General features: G+C 49.0%; 1 long non-coding RNA gene across 1 annotated transcript; it reads right to left on the reverse strand.

The window, feature by feature from the left end:
• Positions 1-10,906: 10,906 nt before the first annotated feature.
• On the reverse strand, positions 10,907-14,256 carry LOC116657627. The gene is made up of 3 exons (XR_004312822.1): positions 13,981-14,256; positions 11,991-12,279; positions 10,907-11,381 (listed from the first exon to the last, which is right to left on the reverse strand). It is a non-coding gene; the product is annotated as an uncharacterized LOC116657627 (long non-coding RNA).
• Positions 14,257-19,583: the final 5,327 nt, after the last annotated feature.

The following is a 19,583-nucleotide window of genomic DNA, read 5'->3' on the forward strand; positions in this document are numbered from 1 at the left end:
TGACACACATAGTGTACAATGTGTTGATTTGACACACATATTGCAAAATGATTACCACCATCCTGTTAGCTAACACCTGCATCTCATTACATAATTACCGATTTCTTTTTTGCCATGAGAACGTGTAAGATTTCCTCTCTTAGCAACTTTCAAGTATATATATAGTATTATGAAGTATAATCACCAGGCTGTACGTCAGATCCCTAGAACTGTTCATCTTATAACTGGAAGCATAACCTTTGACCAACATCTCATTTTCCCCACCTCCCAGCCACTGGTCACCACCATTCTGCTCTCTGTTTCAACAAGTCTGACTTTTTTTAGAATCCACATATAAGTGAGATCAAGAAGCATTTGTCTTTCTCTGTCTGACTTATTTCACGTAGCTTAATACCCTCAGGTTTCATCTGTGTTGTTGCAGATGGCAGGATTTCCTTCTTTCTCCTGGCAGAATAATATTCCATAGTGTATATGTACACCGAGTCTTCTTCATCCAGTCACTGTTGATGGATGCTTTGGCTGTTCCCATTACGTTGGCAATTACGACTAATGCTGCAGTGAACATGGCAAAGCAGATACTATTTTCACGTCTTCTGAATATATACCTGGAAGTGAGATTGCTGGATCGTATGGTAGTCCTATTTTTAATTTTTTGAGGAACCTCCATATGGTTTGCCATTTGGCTGTACATTCCCACCAACAGTACACGAAGATTCTCTTTTCTTCACATCCTCAACAACACTTGTTATCTCTTGTCTTTTTGATGACAGCTATTCTAACAGGTGCGAGGTGATAGCTCACTGTGATTTTGATTTGCATTTCCCTGAGGATTAGTGATGTTGAGCACCTTTTCATGTCCCTGTGCCATCTGTATATCTTCTTTGGAAAAATATCCATTCAGTTCTTCCACCCATTTTTAAATCAAACTGTTTTTTGCCGTTGTTGGTTGTTTTGTTTTGTTTTTAACTATTGAGTTGTATGAGTTTTTTTCCCCCCGTAAGGATACAATGCCATTTTATTATTTTTTAAAATCTGTTTTTATATAAAGTGGCTAACATTTGTAAATCTCAGACTCTCAAATTTATCCCTTCCCACCCCCTTTCCCCAGTAACCATAAGATTGTTTACTGTGTCTATGAGTCTGTTTTGTAGATGAGTTCATAGTGTAGATGAGTTCATAGTGTCCTTTTTTTCTTCTTTTTTAAGATTCCACATATGATATCATATGATATTTTTCTGTCTCTTTCTGGCTTACTTCACTTGGAATGACAATCTTCAGGTCCATGTATGTTGCTGCAGATGGCATTATTTTAGTCTTCTTTATGGCTGAGTAGTATTCCATAGTATAAATGAGTTATAAGAGTTTTTAGATATTTCAGATGTTAACCTCCCTATCAGACCTATCATTTGCAAATATTTTTTCTGATTTCATAGATTGTCTTTTCATTCTGTTTCTCTCTTTTGCTGTGCAGAAGCTTTTTAGTTTGATGTCATCCCACTTATTAATTTTTGCTTTTCTTGCTTGTACATTTGATATCATTTCCAAAAGCCATTGCCAAAAACATCAAGAAGTTTTTCCCTGTTTTTCCCTCTAGGAGTTTTATGGTTTTAGTGCTTACGTTTGTCTTGAATCCATTTGGGGTTAAGTTTTGTGAGTAACATAGGGATCCAATTTCATTCTCTTGCATGTGGTCATGTTGTTAACCAGTTTTCCCAACCCCATTTGTTGAAGAGATTGTCCTTTCCCCATTGAGTATGCTCATCAAATATGTGGGAGGGTTTATTTCTGGGCTCTTGATTTCTGGGGTTTCTTGGCAGCACCATATTGTTTTGATACCCTAGCTTTGTAGTATAGTTTGAAATCAGGAAGTATTATGCTTCCAGCTTTGTTCTTCTTTCTCAGAACTGCTTTGGCTGTTTTGGGGTCTTTTGTGCCATACACATTTTAGTATTTTTTTTTCTTTTTCTGTGAAAAATGCCGCTGGAATTGTCATAGAGATTGCAATGACTCTGGAGATGACTTTTGGTAGTGTAGACAAAATGTCACAATTCTTTATTCCTCTAAATCATATGGAACATGTTGTAAGCTACCAGCTATTCAATCCTGGGGCTTCCCGCCCTCACTCCTCAGATCTGGGAGAAAGTCTTAGAGGGATGTGGGGTCAGAACATGTGGGAAAGGCCCTCTGGTCCTGAGTCCACACTGGGACTGCTCTGTGCTCTGACTCCAAGTGTCGGGAGCCCTAAGTTGGCAGGACCAATGCTCATGAGCCAAGTTTGGGGGCCAGGGCTTCTCCCAGTCTCCAGAAAGAGCTGTGTTTCTAGTATTGAGAGTCCTCACCCCCATCTCTTCTCAGGGGTCCCTTGCCCAAACTTCCCTTCAGCAGATCCACTTCTATGTCCCCTCACCCCAAACCCTTGCCTCCTGCATCCTTGAGTTTCCTGTCTTGGGGCTCAACTTCCTGGGTGTGCTTGGGACTGAAATACTGAAACTGGCCTTGCTCCTTGCCCCTGTAATTGTTCCTTCTGTCCCATGAAGCAGGAACCAAGTTTTGCCTAGGACAGTGCCTGTTACAAAGTCATGACCTTGGGAAAGTTGCCCAGCCGTGCTGGACCTCGGTTTCCATTTTGGTACCGAGGTCCAATGTGCTTCCATACCACGTGTCAGTTCTCTTTCCCTTGTCCCTGATGGAAAACCAATTCAAACTGGCTTCAGTAAAAGGGTACTGATTGGCCTATGTTATTGAAAAGTGCAGGCAGAGGCATGACTTCAGGAATGGCTGGATCTAGGTATGCAAACGTGGTACCAGGAATCCCCTTCAGTGTCTCTTGAATCTAGTTTTCTCTGTAGTGGTTTCCTTCAAGCGAATGTCCTCTCCTTTTAGTGGCAAATGGCTGCCCAAGTTCTCAGCTTCCCAAGGGTGAGAAGTCCAGGTTGAGTCTCGTTGGTGAGGCCTGTTGGGTTGCCTGTCCTGTCCTGAGCCAGTTGCGGTGTCTAGTGGGATGCGCTGCACTTATTGGCCAGGCCTGGGACCCATGGCCATCCCCTGAGCTAGGAATATCTTCATCTCTACCCAAATCTTGTGAGCTGAGATGCGTGATGGCAAATCAAAGGAAAATCCAGGCTCTGTTGCCAGGAAGAGGAGGAAGGGAGGCTAGGCAGACCACAACATCAAGTGCCATTGTAGCCTCCTTCACCATCAGCTTGGCCTGGCCACTGGTGTCCTTAACCAATTGGTCCTCCTCCCCCTCCCCCCTTCACCTGAGCATAGGCCGAGGCAGTAGACTGGTGGGGAGTGGGTGAGGGTGTTTCAGCACTTGGGGCCCAGCCCCTGCCCCAGCTTCCAGGCATGGTGCAGGTAGGTCTCCTATACTGGGTTGAATAGTGTGCCCCCCAAACTCATGTCCACTCAGAACCTATAAAGATGACCTTATTTGGAAATAGGGTCTTTGCAGATGTAAAAGTATAAAAGATGTTAAAGCGAGATCATACAGGGTTAGTGTGGGCTCGAAATCCAATGACTGGTGTCTTTATATGAAAAGGGAAATTTGGACACAGATACATCTGGTGGGGGTTGGGGGAAGGTGGTGTGATGAAGGAGGCGGAGACTGGAGTGATGTTGGCACAAGCCAAGGAATGCCAAGGGAGGCCAGGAGCACCAGAAGCTGGGAAGAGGCCAGAAAGGCTTCTCTCCTGGAGCCTCAGGGAGCATGGCCCTGCCGACACCTTGATTTTGGATGTCTAGCCTCCAGGGTTGTGATAGAAGACACTTCTGTTGTTAGAAGCCGCCCAGTTTGTGATACTCTGTTACAGCAGTGGGCATCTAACCCCGGGCCTATACGGTTCTTGTCCTTCCCCAAGGACTTCGAATGGGACGTTGGCTCCCTTCCAGGAGGACAAGAAATTCTTGGCTGATGAAAGATTTTAGCAGAAAAGGCCACATTATGTCTGTAGCTTGGCACGTTTCAAAGGAAAGGCCCCTCCCCAGCCCCGAAGTCCAGCCTCCCGTCTCCCTTGGAACAGCAGTGGCCAGCCTCATCCTCACTCCTCTTCTCTCCAGATCACAAGCCCAGAGCAGGCTCTGCTGAGCCAGTGGCCTTGGGCAGCTAGGGCTAGGGTGACCAGTTCATCCCCGAGTGCCCAGGACTGTCTGGTTTTAACACTGAAAGTCCCGCATCCGGGGAACCCCTTGGTTCTGGGCAATCCAGGAAGGCTGGACCCCCTTGCTAGGACTAGGGTTGGTTTTAGCTCCTTGGGAACTGAGGGACAGGCTCAGACACTTTGTGTGCCCTGTTCACCCGTAGGCATGTTTTTAAGTCATTGTCATGTGCCGATTTGTGCCTGGTGCTTTATGAACTCTTCAGCCTTCCTAAGAGCCCTGTGGGGGGCAGGTGCTACAGCTGTCCCCACTTTACAAGCGGGGGCTCGGGGAGAGGGGAGCCCCAGGCGTGGAGACGGCAGGTTCTGCTGCTTCCCATGCTGTGGTCTCTCCACTGCACTGGACTTGCTTTGCTGGGGGCACTGGTGGGAAAAGCTGACCCCTGGACCTTCCAGATCAGAGTCTCCTGCCTACAGGAGCAGCATCTCCCTTTAACATCTCCTGTGCCCAGTTCCTGCTCAGGGTCCCCCCCGAGACTCCCGAGTGGCATCACTGAGAAGTTAGCAGCAAGGACTTGGGAAACTCATTGCTTGAGTTTTAATTCAAATGGGTTGTTGCTATCTGCGTGGCCTTGGGCAAGTCACTGCTCTGTGCCTCGGTTTCCTTGTCTAAAAGATGGGGGTAATCATAGCACCCTCCTCGCAGAGCTGTGTGGGGCTGTGGCGCAGGTGTCGGCATTCTTGTCGAGAGGTTATGAGCAGAGAGGTGCAGACCTTGGGTCCCAGAGTCAGAGGTTGCTGGGTGCAATCAGCAGTGACCTCAGGCGGCACTTTACCCTGAACTTGAGCCACCCACCTGTAAAATGGGGCTCAGGCAGCTCTTTCCTCATAGGATGACGTGAAGATGAAAGATGGATAGGCTGTTGCAAGTGATCCCAGCCAGCTCCAGGGTAAGCGTCCCTCAGATGTTGCTCTGATTGACATAGATGCTCAGGCCAAGCTTGTGATTCATTAAAATTGTAAGCCAAGTTCTTACAATCTTTTTTCCTTTGCTCCTTCAATGTCCCCACTGCACATGTTTTGAAGTGTCCCCAAGCTGGTGAGGGGACCAGCTCTGGGTGGCGTTGAGAGGGTTGAGCGTGGGGCACTCCCACCAAAGAGTTAGCGGGAAGGCCTGGTGGGAGGGAACAGCCAGGGGGTCAGGAGACCTGGGTCCAGGTTTCATCTGACTTCACAAATCCTTGATTTCTCAGGCCTAGATTTCCCGTCTGCAAAATGGAAAGAACTTCGGGTTTGGTGCCTGGGGCTTGTGCTGGAGACGGTTTCATCAGTCACTCTTGAGGGTGACTGGCAGGGTAGGTAGTTTTCAACATTCATCACTCCATCGACCAGGGCCGGCTTCATGATGGACAACCTGTGTGGTCAGGGTCCCCCTGCTCAGAAGGACCCTGTGCTGGGTTGAATGCTCTACTGTCACCATCTCGGGATTCTTAATTTTTGAACAAGGCATCCTGCGATTTCATTTCTCACTGATTTCCACTAAGGACGGAGCCAATCCTGCCTTTGAAATCTTTTTCTGAGCATCAGAGATGTGTGAGGCCGTGGGCCAGGTACCAGGGACATCCTGGTGAAAAATGTTGACGTTGTCTCTGTCCTCACAGAGTTCACAAATCTAGGAAGGATTGTAGTGGGTTGAATGGTGGCCCCCCAAAAAGACACACTCAGGGCCCAGGCAGCCGTGAATGTGACCTTCTGGGGGAATTGGGTCTTTGCAGATGTAATGAAGTTAAAGATCTTGGGGACATTCTGGATTTAAAGTGGGTGCAAAATTCAGTGACTAGTGTCCTTATAAGAGAAAGGAGAAGGGAGATTTGAAAGACTCAGACACAGAGGAGAAACAGAGGGAAAAGCCATGTGAAGACAGGCAGAAATCAGCGTGATGAGTCTACAAGCCAAGGGTGGGCGGCAACCAGCAGAGCAGGGAGGGCAGCAGGGCGTGGACTGCCCCCTAGGGCCTCCAGGAGGAAGCAGCCCCGCCCACACCTTGATCTTGGACTTCTGGCCTCCAGAATGTCAGAGAATACATTTCTGTTGTTTTAGGTCACCAAGACTGTGGTCAGTGGTTCCAGCAGCCCGAGGGAAGTGAATACAAGAGCAGACAGACATCCATCAACTCATCGCACAAGCAAATGTGGAATTACTAGTGTGACAAGGGAGGTGCCGGTGTCAGGGACTCGGAGTCCCAGAAGGAGTTAATTAATGGGGCAGGAAAGCATTTCAGGCTGAGGGAGCAGCATGGGCAAAGGTCCTGGGGTGGGAGTGCTCTCTGTAAAATCTGGAGGGAGACACCCTCCAGTTGCTTCAGGCCATGCTGGTCTCTGATGTGTTGTCTTGGCCACAGAGGGCTTTAGAAAGCCGCCAAACCAGACAGGTGTCCTTGCTTGTGGCAGTAGCAGCAAATTCGGCACCTATGGTTTCAACCCCACCCGTTCCTGTTTCAAATGTTTGTGTTACCAGACTGGCCCCTGAAGGGAAGCTGTTTGCCAGGCACTGACCTGCCTGGAGCCTCCGCCAGCATCCTCTGACCTAGTGGAGCTCGAGTCTGGTTGCCCAGGCCGGAAGCGCCGGGTGTTTGCTGTTCCCAACCACCAAGGGGGAGAGTTTCACTGCCCTTCATTGCTCTGTGAGAGCTTGGCAAGAACTGGCTGAAGGGGTGGCGGTGAGCAGGGCCCCAGACCTGCTATTTTGGGGAGAAGAACTTGCCCTGCAGCAGCTGGGGAGGTGGGCGTTCTGTGACCCTGGCTGTGGGGGACGGGTCCCTGGGAAGGACACAGGTGGGGTTAGAGGGGTTTTGGCTCCTCCAGGAGGCCAGCTGCATGGCCTGGGACCTGCCACCTCTGTGCCTTTTTTTCCATCAATAAATTCAGACAGATGACTTTCATCTGCTCCACCTCTGTAAACAGGGTTCATAATGGTACCTGCTTGGGAAAGTAGCTGTGGGAATCGAATGAGATGGTTTACTCTCTCGTTCAACAAATTCTTTTTATTGTTATTATTTTATTTTATTTTTACTTTTCGGAGTTCGGATTTTTACCTTAAAAAAGTTTTTTTTTATAGAAGACCTACTTTTACTTATTTATTGGTAGATTTATTTTTTGAGAAAACATTGGTTTATAACATTGTATGTTTCACGTGTATGACATTATCTTTCTACTTTCTGTACGTTACGGTGTGCTGACACCAGCAATTCAGTTTCTGTAGGTCACTGTACAGCTGATTCCCTTTACCCATTTCGTGCCCCACCCCTCACCTCTTCTCCTCTGGTAGCCACTATTTTGTTCTTTGTGTCTACATGTCTGTTTTTCAACAGATATTTTTTGAGCAGCTACTCGGTGCTAGACACTGTTCCAAAGGCAGGAGGCATTATGGTGAACAAAAGAAGGCAGAAACACATGCTCTCCTGAAACTGAGATTCCAGATCAGGGATTTGCAAACTACCACCCAAGGGTCAGATCTGGTCAGGCGTCTGTTTTTGCATAGACTAAGAATGGGTTTTGCATGTAGATATATAGATATTGATGGAGGTACTGGGGATGGAACCCAGCACCTCATGCATGCTAAGTACATGCTCTACCACTGAGCTACACCCCGCTGGTTTTTTGCATTTTTAAATGTTTGAAAATAATCAAGGAAGAATCACACTTCATGACATGTGAAAACTATATGGAACTCAAATTTCGGTGTCCATAACAGAAGCTTTATTGTCCTGTAGCCATGCCTGCTGGTTCTTGTATTACCTGTGGCTATTTAGGGGCTCTAGCTGTCACAGCAGAGCCCGCAGGGTCTGCAGAGCTGAAAATGGTTACTAGGTCCTTTACAGAAAAAATTTGTTGCTTCTTCTTCTCGGGCCTCACTGTTCACAAGGTGATCTCTGGACCGTGGCATCGGCACGGCCTGGATGCCTGTTAGAAATCCAGATCTCATGAGCCTGAAGCTGCAGTTTAACAAGATCCCTTGGGGACCTGTGTGCCCATTAAAGTGTGAGGCGTGCTGCCCTGAAATGATGCCTGTAAAATGCCAAGCACAGGGCTGGCCCTTAGCAAGACCTCAGTAGGTCTTACCTGCTGCGGTAGGCTGACTAATGGTCCCCCAAAGAAGTTCACGGTCTTAATTCCCAGAACCTGTGACCATGTCGATTTACACGGTTCAAGGCGCATTGCAGGTGTGATTAGGCATCTTGACAGACCTCGAGGTTATCCAGGTGGGCCCAATGATGTGATCACAAGGGTCCTTCTAAGAGAAGGCAGGGGAATCAGAGAAGAAAAAGATGTGATGGTGGAAGCCGAGGACGGCGGACCTAACGCACTTTGAAGAGGGAGGAAGGGGCTAAGTCTGTGGCTGGAAGCTGGAAAAGGCCCGGAAATGGATGCTCCCTGGAAGCCTCCAGGAGGCATGGGGCTCTGCGGACACCTCGGTTTTAGACTTCTGACCTCCAGAACGGTAAGAGAACTCGTTTGTTTTATTTTAAGGCGCTAAGTGTGTGGTCACTGTTACAGCAGTGCTAGGAGAACACTGCAGTTGCTATGACTATTATTATTTGCACCGTCTTCATTGTTGGTGGTGGTTGAGTGCTGGCGTGGTCATCCACCCACTAAAATGCTCCAGGCAGAGTATTGAATCTCTCTGAATCCAGTTTCCTGCTCTGTAGAATGGAGAGAATGTTTTCCCTTCCTCAGGGCATGGCGGGGCTTGGATGAGATAATGTATGTGGCTGGTGGCTCACAGTGTGGGTGGCCATAATCAGTGACCTTGTTTGAGTAGAGAGGCGGTGGCCAGAGACTGGGTGACTTCGTGTTATTTAAGGTTTCCCCACCTCCCCAGTGGGGATCATGGTGGCGCCTCCCTCCCGAGATGCTGAATGGAGCCCCCGGGTGTAACTCTGGGTCCTGGCTGCGCTAAGAAGAACACAGGCGTGTTGGTGGCCAAATTGAGGGGTGTGGAATCGGATCTCTAAACTGGGGGGCCCTCCAAGGTGTCCTGATTCCGGGCCCTGGACCTCGGCCCAGCCCGGCTCCTGGGGGGAGATAATTTGTACTCCCTCTCTTGCCCTTCCTCTTCCTCTGAGAAAATATCTCCACCTCTTTGCTTTTCGAAGTTGCAGCTGCAGACCGGCCAGCAGGCTTCTGCCCTTAAGAAGCCTGGGGTGGGGGGTCACGCTGGTTCCTCCCTGAGGAGGGAAAAGGGCTGCTGAGCCCAGAAAGGGCTCCAGGGCCTGCCCAGTGCTGAGGCTCTGTCTCCTCTGGGCCTAGTGGGGAGCCAGCATCCACGGGCCTGGCCTGTCCATGCACTGTAGCTTTTTAACCAGCCTGGCTTTCTCAGGCTTTGCTGCTCTGGGTCCTGGGCTCATTTCCCTTGGAGTGTTTATTCCACTGGATTGGAACTATCCATCTCAGGGGGTGGTTCCTTAAAAGCAAGGACCTGTTAGATTCAATGTGTGGGCTCCTGGCACCCAGCACAGGGCCCAGCACACAGAGAACATGTGCTGGACCTGGGGAAGAATGACCAAAGAGGCTGAGAGGCACAAACAAGCAGGCAGGGCTCATAGTGGACCCTTTGCTGACCAGATGTCCCACCAGAATCTGGGAGTCACTGAAGTGGCCCGGAACCTCTGAGGACAGGAGGCAGCATTTCCTGAGTGCCTGTGGGGTGCTGATGGGTGCTGAGCCCTGGTCTTCTCATCCTGGGCTCTCCACTCCCCAGTGAGGGGGCTCTCAGTGGCTGACACGCCGGGGACCCGAGGCTCAGAGAGGTTAGAGTCTGAGGCAGGTGGTGGGTGGATGCTGGCTAAGCCCTGGGAGGCTTTGTAGGAAATGGGGACTATTGAAGGCTCTGTGTTTCTCTCTCTCTTTTTGGTTTTGGTTTTGGTTTTGCCCCATTCCCCGTAACTCTTTACTATGAACATTTTCAAACGTGCAACAACATTGGTCTGTTAATGTTTTACTAAACCTGATTTATCACGTGTCTATCCATTCCTCTCTGCGTCCATCAGCTCACCCTACGCTGGGTGCACTGTGTTACTTTTTATTAGGAGAATTTTCACCACATACAAAATAGGAAGAAGGACACAGCAGAATCCAACCCGCCCAGCTGCAGCCTCGTGGCACGTGGCCTGTTTTGTTTCTTCTTTCGTCCCTATCACCATTTCTTTTCTTGAGGATTTTAAGGAACTGCTAGACATGATATCCTTCTTCTTGTAAACTTTTCGTGCAAAGGTTTGAGGGAGATTTCCTCTTTGATTATGTCCTGGGAATGGGTTCCAAGAGGCGTGCAGCTCTGCGGACAGCTCGATTTTAGGCTTCTGACCTCCACAGCTGTGAGAGAACACATTTGTTTTATTTTAAGGCACCAAGTGTGTGGTCACTGTCACAGCAGTGCTAGGAGATCACTACAGTTGCTATGACTATTATTATTTGCGCCGTTGTTGTTGTTGGTTGAGTGCTGGCTCGGTCATCTATCCACTAAGCTGTTCCAGGCAGAGTATTGAATCGCTTCCCGCTTTCCCTCCCCACCTCCATCAGCTCAGCCGCTGTACCAGAGGCTCAGGTGACATTCAGGTAGGTGGCTTCTGGGTCTCAGGATTATTAACAAGGCACTTTTTTGAAATTCACAGAACAAAATGAACTATTTGAAGGTAAATGATTCAGCCTCCTCTATCTAGTTCCCAAACATTTGTATTATTCACCTTCCCCACAAAAAAATCCCCCTGTATCTATTAAGCTCCCCACTCCCCTCTGCCCGCAGCCCCTGGCAACCACTAACCTGCTTTCTGTCTCTGTGGATTTCCTTATTCTATATTTCATATAAATGGAGTCACGAGGCGTTTCCCATGTGTTGGGTTGCTTTTACTTCGCATCATGTTTTCAAGGTTCCTCTGTGTCATAGCCTGTGTCGGGGTCTCCCTCCCAGCAGGCACCCTTCCCCCATGGCTCCTTGTGTAAATGTTCCTCCAGGGAAACCCCCAGCGGCAGGGTTGCTGGGGCCCAGCGGTGCACACGTCACCTGCCCTCCTGAAGGTCTGCTCTGTTTGGCACTGGAATGGTTATGTCCCAACACTGAGGCCAGACTTGTCATTCATGAACATTTTTATTTACGAATATTTTCGTTTGAGCCAATCTTAGGAGTAAAAACAATAGTTTCTCATTATTTCAATTTGCCGTTTCTGATTGCCAACACTGTTGAGTGTCTTTAGGAAAACTTCCTCTATAATAGTGGAATTCCAGGTGCCTGTGGCAGAGTAATAAGGGAGGTGAGATACTCTGGGAGTCAGGAAACTTCTGGATACCCTAACTCTCACTGAGTGGGCAACTGCTAGGGTAACCAAAGGTACTGAGTCACCCAGGACGGACCTGGTTTTAGCGCTGAAATTCCTATGTCCCAGGAAATCCCTGAGTCCCAGAAATACTGGTCACCCCTGTGACTACCTGTTGCCCCTGAACTTGGACCATGGGGCTGAGGGGCAGACAGTGGCATTGAGTGGGAGCCAGGGAACTCCTGCTTTGCTGGGGGATGGGGAGGAGGAGGAGATGGCCCAGGTGTGTGCCGCCCACGCTGGAATCCTCTAGCAGAGACGTTTTACACCCAGGGCCAGCTCACCCCATACCTGGGCACACCTGCCGGGTCAGGGCCTGGAAGCTGAGACAGATGTCAGGGAACGGGGCTCCAAGCCACCTACCCCCACCTGTCACTGCTCGGCTCGTGGGGCTTTCGGGAGACAGGCAGCCTGGCTTCTTGCCACCTGCGCAGCATCCGTTCTGGTGCCTCCCCCACATCTCCACTTGTGCCTTAACTGCCCCTCCCTCTGGGACCTCCTTCCAAGAGCAAAGTTGACCTCACCTGGGGGGTCAGGTGGGCAAACAGCTGCTTAGCTGTTGGAGAGAGAGAGACAGGAGCTGCACTGTGTCCAGAGAGCAGGGGGTGGGTCAGGCTCCTGCTGGAGGGGACTCCTGGGTGACACCCCCAGTAGAGAAGTGGAGGGAGGTGGGGTGAATGTGAGAGGCTTGCTTCTTTGCATCTGTCTTTCCATCTGTCCTTCTGTCCAGGAGGCATCGTTTCCCGACTCCACCACCCCCTCTGAGACAGGATCCTGCAGATGAGGCCGGAGGACTGGGCAGTGTCTGTACGTCTGGGAAGAGGGAAGATGTGAACTCTTTGCTCCCAAACACAAACCCCTAAAATCAGCAGGGCTGTAGAGGGGAGCAGGTGGTGAAACCGGAACTGAACTGGGAGGATTTGGGGAGCAGGCAGCTGTGGGCTTGGCTGCAGGTGTCAGTTAAAGTGTCCCTGTCTCGGGAGTGTGGGCAACTTTAGGACAAGGACCCTGTCCAACTATTTACCCCCCTACCCCTCATGCTTATCCTGGGGCGGGGCACATCATAGGTGCTCAGCAAATCATTTTTAGACAGATGGATGTAAGGGTGAGACTAACTGATCATGCGACCCTGGAAAGGTCTCTTCTCCCCTCAATTAACATCAGGCTTTCAAGGTTCATCCATGTTGTAGCAGGTGTCAGAATTTCCTTTTCAAGGCAGAATAATATTCCATTGTGTATTTATACCACATTTTGTTTATCCATTGATGCATTTGTGGAGATTTGGGTCGTTTCTACCTTTTGGCTGTTGTGAGTAATGCTTCTATGAATGTGAGTGTACAAATACCTGTCCATCTTAACTACTTTCATATTGTATTTGTATTTATTTTCTCTTTCACTGAAAATCTAGGCTCCTAATAATAGTAGTTACTCTTTGCTTTATCCTACAATTTTGTCCTCTGGAGGAGGGACCAGGGAGTCCCTAAGTTTCCTCGAGTATACCGTCTTGAGCTGACCCCTCCCACCCCAGCCGATTCTTGGCCACCCAAGGTCCTGAAGTGGTTTGTGGCCATCTCCCTGCGCTTTAGGGGAAGCTTGGCAGTTCCTACATTTGGTCTGAGGACGTCCTGCCTCTGTGTATGGGGGGATCTGGACTAGCCCTATGCCCCAGAGAGAGAGCCTCGTCTGAGAGGGAGGAAGAGCTCATGATGGTGTTAGGCCCCAGCTCCGCTCCCCAGGACAGTTGGAATAAAATCTAAAATCCTGACCATGGCCCAATCCTGGAGAACCTCTGATTCCCCAACCCTACCCCCTTGGTTCTCTCCTGCCTTAGGGCCTCTGCAGCGCTCTTCCCTCTGCCTGGAACCCCCCCCCCAATCCTTCCTTTCCCTGTCTCCAGTTCAGACTTCAGGCATCTGTGCAGATGCTGACTTGTCAGAGTCTTCCCCTGACCCCCACCCCCACCGTTCCTCTCCATCCAAGCACCCTGTTCTTTTTTCTTCATAGGATTATTACATTATATATTCATTATTTGTTCATTTTCTGTTGGAGACGGGGCTAGGTCTATCTCATTCCCTACTGTATCCCTGTCTGGCACAGAAAAGATGCTCAAGAAGTATTTGTGGAGTGACTACAGGAATGAGGAGGACCGTACCAGTCTTTGCTCCCATGCCCCATCCCCCACTGTGTCCTGTTCCCCATTTCTTACTTACTGAGGGCTGCTTTTGTGCTGGGCATTGCGCTAAACCTTTGATGGAGCAACCCTATGAGGGAGGTGGCCCTTGTTGCCATACTTCATAAATGTGGCAGCTGAGGCTCAGAGAGGTGAGGCCCCAGGCCCCAGGTCACACAGCATGGAGGGAGGAAGCAGAAGCCGATTGAAGTTGCTCCACCCTCAAGGCCCATGTTCTGAATTTCCACCCAGCCATCCTGAGGCGGGTTCCTGTCCTGCCCTCCCCTAGCCTCTGCAGAAAGAAGTAGGAGGTAGAGAATTCCACGGGGCCCCAGTCACCCCACCTGGAGAGCCGCCGGCCTGGGGGAGATCAGCCTCCAGGCTCCGGGTTATGTTCCACTGTTCCTCACTGCCTCCCAAATTAGTTCCATGTTCAGCCCAAGGCCTGTGGTTTCCACTTGTTTTCTGTAACCGGAGCTTCCCCAGCACTTGGCACAGAGGCCAGGACTCGGCTTCGGCTCCGGTTCCTGATTTTCTTGGATGTTGAGATGATGTCAGATGATTTCATTGGCAGAGAAAAGCCCAGCGGGGGGTCAGTGGGCAGATCACCTCCCCGCTCCCCCCACCCCCAGCCCCATGCTCAGGTAGGGAAGAAGCCTAGTGTATTGGCAGAGTCTCTTTTTTCCCATTTCATGCTGGCAACAGGTGAGGAAGATGAGAACTCAGCGTGGTTGGGTGACTTGCTCAGTGTCACACAGCAATTGAGAAGCAGGGCACAATTTGTACCCAACACCCAGGCTCTTCCTCCCAGATACCTTTCCAGACCGGAGACAAACCGGACCCTGGGGACCCAGAAGTGGTGAAAACCCAGACCTTGTCCACACAGAGCTCTAAGCTGAGCAGAAAAAGACCAGATTGAGTGCAAATAGTGATCAAAGCAACACACGCCAACATGAGACAATATATATTTTTAGACAGTGAGTGAGTCAGTCCCTGATGATTCACAGGCCTGGCTGGGCTTGCAGGGCAGCCCCAGGCCGCCAAGGGCAGGGCAGGAGATCAGCCACACCAGGGGACAGGAAAGCAAAAAGGGACTGAGGGCCACATCCGTGGGGCCCTTCCTTGTCATCCACTGTCCTGTCAAGGGTTGGGTACTTTGAATGAGTGCTTGAAAAGAGCTCCTGTTGATAGAATTAGAAGATGATACTACAGGCAGCTTCACATCACTTTATAACCACCTACACAGGGCTGGGCGCTGTGCTTGGTGCTGGGGAGACGGCAGAGAACAAAACAGACAAAGCCCTGACCTCCTGCACCTTCTTTGTGGGCCATCGGGTCTCTATTGCAACAGTTCTTCTCTGCTGTTATTTTTTAAGGGGAAAGATGTTTTATTGAGATTTTGCTACATAAATAACTACAAAAAGCTGGGAGGACTGAAAGGAACAGCTCTGTCTCCCTCTGCACTGGTCACTAAGGATCCAGTGGGTATGGGAGTTGGGAGGTAATGACCAGAGGGAGGAAGGATGCCCTGGGTAGCTACCTGGCATGAGGAGTCTAATATGAGAGAGAGAAGAAGGGAGGGAAGGAAGGAGACAAGGGCTAGCAGAAAAGCAGCCATAGACAATATGTAAGTGAATGGGCGTGGCTGAGGGCCAATAAAACTATGTATAAAAACAGGAAGTGAGCCAGTGTTGGCCTGGGGGCTGTAGTTTGCTGACCCCTGTTCTCTAAGACACCTTCATCCACCCCCTGGCTCTCCTTATTTGGCTTCCACTGTGTGCCTCATAGACTCCGCCTCCCCATCATGACCACCTGAAACCCAGTCTCCTCCCAGGTAGCTTGCTAGTTCTACAGGTAAAAACTGCTACAATGTTCTTCTTTCCATGAAAAACTGTTCTTGTTTGGCTTCAAAGGCCCTCTACATACAGGGATTTATGGACCATGTTAGACAGTGACCTCTTGGGGCACCAGCATCCACATGACACTCTGTGTCCAGCCTAGTTCTTGGGACATAGTAGGGAGCTGGAGAAGCCTTTGCAGAACAGACACTGCCAAGGCGGTACCCAGCCCTGTCTGTCTTCCTCACTTTAGTTAGAAACTGACAAAAAAAACGAAAAGGGGTGTGTGCGTGTGACAGAAGAGGCCCCCCTCTGGTGGTCTTCCCTGTCCCCCAGGGGGTCCAGGCAGCCCCACTGTCTCTGCCACACCCCGAGTTCACAGGACAAATCTAGCAGGAGAGAGATGAGGGTTAAGGGGAGGGGCCCTGACTCGGAACCCCAGCCCCATGTGTTGTAGGCACACAGCCCTGAGCCTCAGTTTCCTCATCTGCAAAATGGATAAGGACAAGCCTCTCCCTGAGCTGCTCAGGGGCACATGAGTCACCTTGTTGGCCTGGCCTCTAAAATTCAAGGTGAAGTGTCTATTAACTGTGTGTCTATATATGGCTTTGTGGACAGACAGTCCCCAACTTACAACAGTTCCACTGACGAAAGTTCAACTTAGTTTTTTTTTTACTTTAAATGGTGTGAAAACAATACGCATTCAGTAGACACCATACTTCAAATTTTCATCTTTTCCTGGGCGTGGGATATGGGGCATAATCCTGTCTTGCGATGCCAGGCTGAGACAGCCGCTCGATCACGAGGTTAAATAACCCTTACAACCATGCTACACCCAGACAACCATTCTGTTTTTCACTTTCAGTACAGTATTCAGTAAATTACAGGAGATATTCACCTTTACTATAAAATAGGCTCTGTTAGATGATTTTGCCCAACTGTAGGCTAATGTAAGTGTTCTGAGCATGCTTAAGGTAGGTGAGGCTCAGCTCTGATGTTTGGTTGGTTAAGTATGTTAAGTACACTTTCCATTTACGATATTTTCAATTTCCAGTGGGTTTATCAGGATGTAGCCCCATGGCAAGTCGAGGAATATCTGTGTATATATGTACACAAATATGGGATATACATATATATAAAATCTCCCATTTAGGAAGAAGCCTGTTTTAGTAACGCTTCTGTGCTCAATCATTGGCCTGAAGCAGCTTATAGAAAGATGACCCGCTCTTTCTGTAGCTAAAAATCTATAATGTCTTTGAGAACTTGCTTTGTGCCAATCTGAGTTAAGCCATTCAAAGGCTTTATTTCATTAAATCCTCAAGTGATCCTGTGTGTTTGGTATTATTTTTTCCCCCGTGTTGTGGATAAGTTGCACAGAGGTTAGGTAAATTGTCTGAGGTCACACAGCCAGCAAGAAGGATGCAGACCTGGGCAAATGGACCCCCTGTACACAGCAGCCCTCGCACAAGGCTTGGCAGGGAGCGGTAGTAATAATAGCTGGTGTGTTTTGACCAAAAGTTGGACCCAGGCCTTTGTGGATGCAAAGTACTCCATACCATGGGACACAAATACATTATTATCTCCAAGAAAACTAACAAAATTTCAGTATCATCCAGAATCCAGTCCATATTCAGATATTCCCCATTTTCCCAATCTACAAAAGTATATTTCTTACCTGCCTCTTAAAACCAGGGTCCTAACACACCCAGTTCACACCCTGCATTTGGTTATGTCTTTTCAGTCTTTTAGTCTGTTTTCATTCTGCCATCTTTCTTTTCCCCCATGATATTGGCTTTCAGAATACTCTAGGTCTTTGATTTTATAGCTGATCTTCAGTTCATATTATCTAACTATCTCCTCCTGAGGTTGTTTTATGTTCTCTGTGTCCCCTGTATGTCCTGTAACCTGTAAGTTAGACCTAGAAGCTTAATTAGATTCTGATGCAACTTTTTAAGCAAGAATACCCCATGATGGTGACATTTCGTTTCATCAACTCTGGTGTATCCTGAGGCCTCTCCCTGCCCCCTGCCCCAGGGATGGGCTAGGCAGTGTCTCCACCCTGTGGCCTGAGGTCCTCCCTTCCCCATCCCCCACACCAGGGCCTCTCTCTACCTCCAGAAAGATCTCAACCCAGTTAAAATGAAGTGCCTACTCGTGGGGACTTGGCCTTCAAATTTACACCTCCTTCTCACTCCTTTGCTGTGGCCTTGATCTGTATCTTAGGATGGGTTCACGGAATCATCCCAATGGGGTGGGAGTTGGGGGACATGTAACTTTGGGCCCTTGGGGGGCTGGGGGAGTACCCAGAGGAGCTGTCCAAACCCAGAGCACTGCTTCCGAAGTCCAAGAGGCTCACTGGGCAGGAGGGAATCCGAGCCTGGGGACTGGCCCAGGACTGTGGGGAGAGTGAGTGCAGAGAGAGGCCTGACTTGGGCCTCCGAGGGGATCAGACAGGAGGGGAGGGCCCCCAGGCCCCAACCCCATCTGTTATTACACAGACCACAGGGGACCCGGGGCTCTGCCTGGACTCAGGGGCTCCTGTGACTCACTGTCCCATCACTGGTTCCTTGACATGCCAGCTCAGTGAAGAAATCCCCCTGCCCCTCCCACCCCAGCCATGGTGAGTGGGCTTTTCTCCTGGGAAGGGTGAGTCAGCGCTTCCCCTCCCCCAGCCTGGGAGCAGGGCTCCCCTTCTGTCTGTGGGGTCTGGGATCACACAAACCTGGCTTCACTCTGGCCTGTGTCCTGCCGGGCAAGCCCTTCACCCCTCTGAGTCTCCCCATAAAATAAGGAGATGATCTGACATGCATGGGACGTAGCCCACCTTCCATGTACAGTCACAGGGATGTCCACACGTTTTCCTCCTGCTCCCTCGTCTTGGCAAAGGTGAAGGACCCTGGGCTACTTAAAGGACTGGGATCGGGGCCAGGGGTCTGCATAGAGCTCGCCAGATATTCAACCAAGAGGCAGTCACCATGTTTGTCCCTCTGGCACCCCTCTGCCCAGGTGAAGCATATCTCACACCCACCCAGACCCTCCTTCCAGCCAGCCAAGGGGAGACTCAAAGTCCGGGGTGACCCTGGGCAAATCTCTTCCCGTCCCGGCCTCACTTTGCTCATTTCTGGGAACAGACTTGGACCCAGTGGCCTTGAAGATCCTTCAGTGTCCAAATTCCAGTATTCTTTTTTTTTTTTTAACAATTGTAAATTCAAATAGAATTCACATACTATGTATTTCAGCCAATGTAAAGTACAATTCAGTGATTTTTAGTATAACCTCACTATCAATTTTAGAACATTTTCAACATCTCAAAAAGAAACTTGGTCCCTATGAGCTATTGCCCTTCCCCCCCGCCCTCCCCACAGCTCCAGACACCACCGTCTGCTTTCTGTCTCCTAGATTTCCCTATTTGGACTTTCACAGGAATGGAATCTTGCAATATGTGACCTTTGGTGTCTAGGTGCTTTTATGTAGCATCATGTTTTCAAGGTTCACACTTGTCCCGGCACGTGTCAGTCCTTTGCACTTTTTACGGCTGAATAATATTCCATTGTGTGGATAGAATGCGTTTTGTTTGTTCCTCTGTTGATGGACATTTGCGTGGTTTCTGCTTTTTGGCTCTTTGTGTGTGTGATTTGTTTTTATTTTAATTGAAGTACAGTCGATTTACAGAGTGCTAATTACTGGTGTACAGCATAGTGATTCATTTATACATATATTTCTTTTCATATTCTTTTCTATTATAGGCCATCACAAGGTTTTGAATATAGTTCCCTGTGCCATACAGTAAGATCTTGTTATTTATTTTATATACAGTAGTTAGTATCTGCAAATCCCAAACTACCAATTTGTCCCACCCCATCCCCTTCCCACCCAGTAACCATAAGTTTGTTTTCTGCATCTGTGAGTATGTCTCTGTTTTGTAAATAAATTCATTTATGTCCTTTTTTTGTTGAGGTTCCACATATAAGTGATGTCATATCAATATTTTTCTGTCCTTGTCTGACTTACTTCACTTGGTGTGATAATCTCCAGGTCCATCCATGTTGCTGCAAATGGCATTATTTTATTCTTTTTTATGGCTGAGTAGTATTCCATTGAATATATAC

The sequence above is a fragment of the Camelus ferus genome, chromosome 18, assembly GCF_009834535.1.
Source record: "Camelus ferus isolate YT-003-E chromosome 18, BCGSAC_Cfer_1.0, whole genome shotgun sequence".
Taxonomy (NCBI): Eukaryota; Metazoa; Chordata; class Mammalia; order Artiodactyla; family Camelidae; genus Camelus; species Camelus ferus.